Source organism: Arachis ipaensis, chromosome B10 (assembly GCF_059453495.1).
Source record: "Arachis ipaensis isolate K30076 ecotype BB chromosome B10, ASM5945349v1, whole genome shotgun sequence".
Classification (NCBI taxonomy): domain Eukaryota; kingdom Viridiplantae; phylum Streptophyta; class Magnoliopsida; order Fabales; family Fabaceae; genus Arachis; species Arachis ipaensis.
This window is the reverse complement of record NC_142435.1, coordinates 100690362-100696850: the sequence shown is the minus strand read 5'-3', so window position 1 is coordinate 100696850 and position 6489 is coordinate 100690362. Positions and strand designations below refer to the sequence as shown.

The following is a 6489-nucleotide window of genomic DNA, read 5'->3' as shown; positions in this document are numbered from 1 at the left end:
ACAAGATACATATAATTTTATTTTGTTTACACTGTAAAAGAGATAAGACTAAACGTGACCTATATATACAATTCATTTACAGTGCCATTTGAAGTTGTTTTTCACTCATTTTTTTAAATTTTCTCCAACTTCTACCCTCTTTTGACCATATTATTGACTTACTAGGCAAGCATGGCACGCGCAGATACATATGATCTGGACATCAACCGCCTGAACACGGCATGGCATATCACAGGGATAGCCGACTTTGAGGATACATGATAGTGTTGTTGTCTTTGTGTTTATGTTAGAGCATGTATAAATAAAGTCATAGTAGTTAGGATACTTTTATAGAACCAGTGTACAAAACATGTTAGTTGGAAGAATGTATTGTTAGAAAAGGTTGATATGATTCGCATTTAGTAATTTAAGTTTATTTATTAACTTGATGTTTATTAATTTAATTATGAACTAGCTTGATGTTTATTAATTTATTAAATAAATATTTCTACTCATTTGTCGAATTTATTTCTACTTATTTATTAATTTAGTTATTAATTTAATAGATGTGTTGTATTATAATTTGGTTATTAATTATTTAGTACTATTTATTTTATTTAAATTAAGTATACATGTTTACTAATAAAGTTATTAATTAATTAAGTAAATAATTTTATTTAAGTTAATTTATTAAATAAATATTTCTACTCATTTGTCAAATTTATTTCTACTTATTTATTAATCTTATTATTAATTAATTAGTTGTGTAGTATCTTAGTTATTAATTATTTAGTACGATTTTTTTATTTAAATTAAGTTATTTATTAAGTACATGTATACTAATAAAGTTATTAATTAATTAAGTAAATATTATTATTTAAGTTAATTTCTTATGTGAATGTTAATTGCTAGTATTTTTTGGTGTTAATTAGTCTAGCTTTATAGTTTTATAAATTTCTTATTCAATTTTTTTTATCAGAGGCATCGGTTGCTTCTCCCTAGGCGAGTGAGTCACATATTTGCCCTATCGGACGCCATTGACCCCTATTTGAGGGAAGTTGGCTTCGATGACACGGTGCCTCTCAGGGATTTTGTATTTGACAACTCCATGATCATGGCATTCGTGGAGCGCTGGCATCTGGAGACGCACACTTTCCATCTGCCATGGAGTGAGTGCACCATCACCCTACAGGACATCACGTACCACCTCGAATTACGGGTGCATAGAGAACCAGTAGGTGGGTGTTTCCGCGATTTCTACACATGGTATAAGATGGAGACCTAGGAGTTGGTGGAGCGGCTATTTGGTGCCAAACCTCCTATGGTTTAGCAGCAGGGAGCACAGAGGAATGAGTTTTTCTCCCTCAAGCTGACATGGCTTCGGGAGCGACTCCGGCAGATGCCTGTTACAGATGATCCAGCCACCCTACAACAGTACACCAGGTGCTACATTATGTTGTTGATTGGGAGTTGCTTGATGACTGACAAGTCAAACAATCAGGTCCATCTCTGGTGACTGCCACTCCTTGATGACTTTCAGCGGTGTTGTTCTTTGTATTAGGGTTCGGGGCTCAACGGGACCATTTTACAAATTATCTCTCATGAATTTATTGGTGCTATGCTTTTTTTCTTGGCAGGAACAGGACGTACCACTCCCTATGGTTTGCAGCACATTAGACGACCACAGACATTATAGGATGTACTCTGCTGCTAGTCTCTTGGATATACCAGAGATTTTTGCAGTGGTGTCCACCCGAGCGACGGCTTTATACGTATCCTATGACTGTGAGGTAGGTGTGATTTATAGTTTTCTTCTTCGTCATTTATGTAATCCGATATGATATGCAATAAATTGATGCTTTGTCATTCTTGTGAGTATGCACAGGTTGGTAAGTATTCCATAGCAGAGTTGGGATTAACACGAGCAGAGAGTCCTCTGATGGCATCGTGAGTTGAACCAGTTACAGTTAGATGAGGTAAACTCTATTTTTTTATTCAGTTACCAAAAAAGTAAATTACTTATCATGTGTTAGAAAATGACGATGATCATTATCGTACATATTTCGTTGCAGCAACCTCGACACCTTATTGTATGACTTCTCTCAATCACTGTATATCTACGCAATTGCCTTTTGCTTCGCCATCCAGACCTTTCTGTACGAGGGTTTGAAGTGATAGCTTTGCCTAACTGCACCTTGTAGGATAGAAATGCTGACGGATGGCGAGGACTGTATCAATGGGAGGATGACACAGCAGATGAGGCTGCTGGCTAACTGTCAGTGGTCCTGAGATTTGGTGAGTGCTAAACACATGTGCGCTCCTCCAACTCTACGCACCTCTCTAAAGAAATATAACAACCGTGGTTGAGATGTACAACAAGCATAACAATGACAACTAAGAATATAGAACACAGTTAAACTTGAACTTACCAATATCCGAGATTTTGTCAGGGAGCAACACGAAGATGCCAAAGGCAGCCTGCTTCAGATTGTCGGTAACGTACATGGTACTTTAACCGATCCTACTTCGCAACTCGGTACTCAGCACTTCTGGGAATGCTGTAATTCTTCACGTCCTGCAATACTACATCTCGACTTTTGTATCTATGGCTAACCCAAAACTCCACACCACTGTCTAAGTTGTAATCGTCTTCACTAGTGTTGAAAAATAGATTTTCTCTTGCATCGCATCCAGATCCAATGTATGATAGTGACTGAGTACAGATGACAAAGCCAGAATTGGGTTCGGGACAGGTAGAAGATATCGACGTGATGGCTTAACCATGGTCTCCGGTACAAACTTCTCTTCGTCATCATCTTCAAAAGAACTACTCTCGTTGCTATTCACAACATACTCCTCGTCTGAGTCCTCATCGTCAACGTCCATGTGTTCCACTGGACGAGCAACGTGTAGCAGTGATGGTGCGAGAGGTGGATGCCCAGATCTACCGCCACCGACATCACCAACCTCCGGGAAAGCTCCATCACTTGTTCTGTCATGATTCTCCCGTGGATGCCAAACATTAGGCACACATGCTCGTCGCCATGGAGCCAAAACAGACGAAACCGAAAAAAACTCTATTTTTCATCAGTGCTAGCAACCTATACCCCATCTTTCTGATCTCTTTTGTCCTGCTTCCACCAACGCTACTCGGTATCAGACTCTTCAGCTCAGACAAATAACTTACTCGTCGGGTACGCAACAGAACGGGATTCTCACACTCAAATATCACCCCAATATCACTATTTCTTATATGGCAATTGGGATACACACTTACAACCGAATATCCACTACTACTAGATATTTTGGCTTATTTTCGGAAGAAAAAGGTAGAAAAGAAGTAGTGAAATATTTATGAAGATACAAAGGGTTAAACATTCTTTTATAGCTGCTGAAAATGTGTTATGTATCTCGTTTATACTATAAACGTCATAATTATTCACGTATCTCGTTTATAATGTAAACAAAATAAGATTACACGTATCTTGTTTGTATTGTAAACGAAATATACACATCAACATTGTGTGGTCTTATCTCGTTTACAGTATAAATGTAATACATGCAATCTTATTTCGTTTATACTGTAATCATTTATACTGTAAACAAGATAAAAAATAATATGCATTTTCATAAAATTACTACAAATTATATATTTTGTTAAATAAAATATTTAATTTCTTTATTTAAAAAAATACATAAATTATTAGATCGCCTCATGCATCAAGAATCATTGAATTAAGACAAATCTACACATTTATTTATTGCCATATTAAACACTAGTTAATCAGAGAACACTCGTAAAGATCTAAAAAAATTTGAAAGTTATATATATATATATATATAACATAACAAAAAGATAATTTTTATAATAAGCTAATATTATAGATCAAATTTAATAATATAATTAAAAAGAAATAAATATTATTATATTAAAAAAAATAAATTCTACAACATTATACATGAATCCGTCTATGAGGATACTAGTTAAATAATACCAAATAGTTTATAGAACATAATAGTGATAGAGTAGTAACGTTTGAATTTTATGTTTTTTTTTTGCCTTTTTATTTATGGATCATTTTAGTGTACAGATCTTCTTTTGAATAAATGACCATTTGTACCCATGAGAATTTAGAACGCTGATATTTGTACCCATTGTAGATGGAAACTGACTTTGTAACCATGAGAGATAGGCTCCGTGTGACAAAAATAGCCTGGCTTGGGTTGGCACTTGCTTCGGGGTTGTAGGACCCTACGTGGCTCTCCGAACCTCCTAAAGCCCTGTCTACATGGATCTGAACGACGCCCTTTCGACCGGAAACGTCGCACCACCCCAGATTCTGACTTCTCCAACGATTATCGTCACCGCCGCCGAAGCCCCAGCTATGACTCATACGACCGCAGTAAAGACCGCAGCCGTGATCGCCACTGACCCGAGTTGTCCGAACGTAGAAGCCCCAAGTGCGTCACCACCAACGAAGGACATCCTAACGGCGACGCACTTCCAAAGAACTTCGACCGCCAGAACGGTGGCTTGTTTCACAACCGCGACCGTCGCAATGGTGACTGGCGACGGCGCTTCGATTCCGAGTCCGACGAGGAACTGAAGGGATTGCCGTTCGAAGGTAGGCGCGAGAATAATAACGATTCGAGCGACAAAGAGATCAAACATTACGAAAAATCAAAATTTGAATCCAATTCGGAGAGTTCTTCGGAGTCTGAATCGGAATCCGACGGTTCGCGCTCGAGGAGAAAAAGAAAAAAGAGTTCTGGTTCTAAGCGCAGTAGACGAAAGTCGAATAGCGATAACGAATCTGATGAGAGTGAATCTAAATTTGACGATTCAATTTCAAGGAGGAAGAGAAGAAGGAGTTCCAAGTCGAAGGGTCGGAGAAGGAGAAGGAGAAGGAGAAAAGTTGATAGTGATGTTGAATCGGAGGAAAGCGATACTGAAGAAGAGGAGCGCAAAAAATCTGATGAAGAAGAAGCATTCTTCGCTGTCGAAGGTAAGCAGAAGAGAAAGAAGCAAAAAATATGAATCAGAAAGCGAGGGTTCTGAGTTAGAAGAGGAAAAGGATTCTGCTGATGCAAAGAACAAAGCAACAGTTGAAGAGGTGATGAAAACAGAGGTGAACCCCGAGGCTTTGAAATTGAAGGAACTCTTTGAATCTCAGAAGACACCAGCTTTAAATAACGAACCTGCAGTAGGGCCAATGCCCTTGCCAAGGGCAGAGGGTCACATAAGTTATGGTGGTACCCTTAGACCGGGAGAAGGTGATGCAATCGTGCAGTATATGCAGCAGGGGAAGCGTATCCCACGAAGAGGTGAAGTCGGTCTTTCAGTTGAAGAGATTCAGAAGTTTGAGAGCCTTGGTTATGTCATGAGTGGTAGCAGGCATTAGAGGATGAATGCCATTCATATTAGGAAGGAGAACCAGGTTTATAGTGCTAAGGATAAGCGTGCTTTAGCTATGTTTAACTATGAGGAAAAGGCCAAGAGGGAGCACAAGGTTATGGCTGATCCACGTAGACAGAGTTTTGGGAGGTTTGGAAAGCCACGTAAGATCCTACAACCCCGAAGCAAGTGCCAACCCAAGCCAGACTACTTTTGTCAGACAGAGTCCATCTCTCATGATTACAAAGTCAGTTTTCATCTAAGATGGATACAAATGTCAGCGTTCTGAACTCTGATGAGTACAAATGGTCATTTATTCATCTTCTTTTTATAGATATTATACAAAGTTTTTTAGATTTTTTTTTGGATTAAAACTAAAGATTGGATACGTGGTGTCTTTTTATTGAACATTGACCACAGTTTAAAGAAAAACTGTAATTCAAATGTTTAGTAATTAGCATGCCAAATTAAACTAAACTCTTGAGATTAGAATTAGTTAAAATTTTTGACATGCTTTTAGTTGGTTAACGAGAAATTTAAGTGTGCATACAAGTGGAAATTTTTTTTGGTAAATAAATAAGTTAATTTTTATATTGATTTATTTTTAATTATTTATATTTTCACTCAATTACTTCAAATTTTAATGGGTTATAAATGGATTCAAATTTTGAATTTTAAAATCTTTTGTAATTTAAAAATCTTTCAAATGGTTATATTCCTTCAATCTAAATAATAATAGTTTAAATTAGATTAGATTAAAAAATAAATTTAAATTCTACCATGTAAATTACAATCGTTTTAATCAATTGGATTATATTAAAAAACAACATCAAATCGATATAATTCAAATCATAATAATTATATCAATTTAATTTTGTAAATCGATCCAAACAGAACTATAAATATTTTTTTCAATAATTTGATATTTTTGCCATTATGATAATATTTGTGTTAGATATACACTAAAATTAATCATTGAAATTAGCCACTAGTATAATATTACATGTTAGAATATAAAATATGCATTAAAAATTAATTAAACAACATATATATTTAAATATACCTGATTTTTGTGATTAAATTTAGTGTAATATAGTATTTTTGTTATAATAAAA

At 36.1% G+C, this 6489-nt stretch overlaps 1 pseudogene; it reads left to right on the top strand.

Moving 5' to 3' along the window:
• The first annotated feature begins 2863 nt into the window (after window positions 1-2863).
• LOC107620522 (uncharacterized) lies at window positions 2864-5663 on the top strand (annotated as a pseudogene).
• The last annotated feature ends 826 nt before the right edge of the window (window positions 5664-6489 follow it).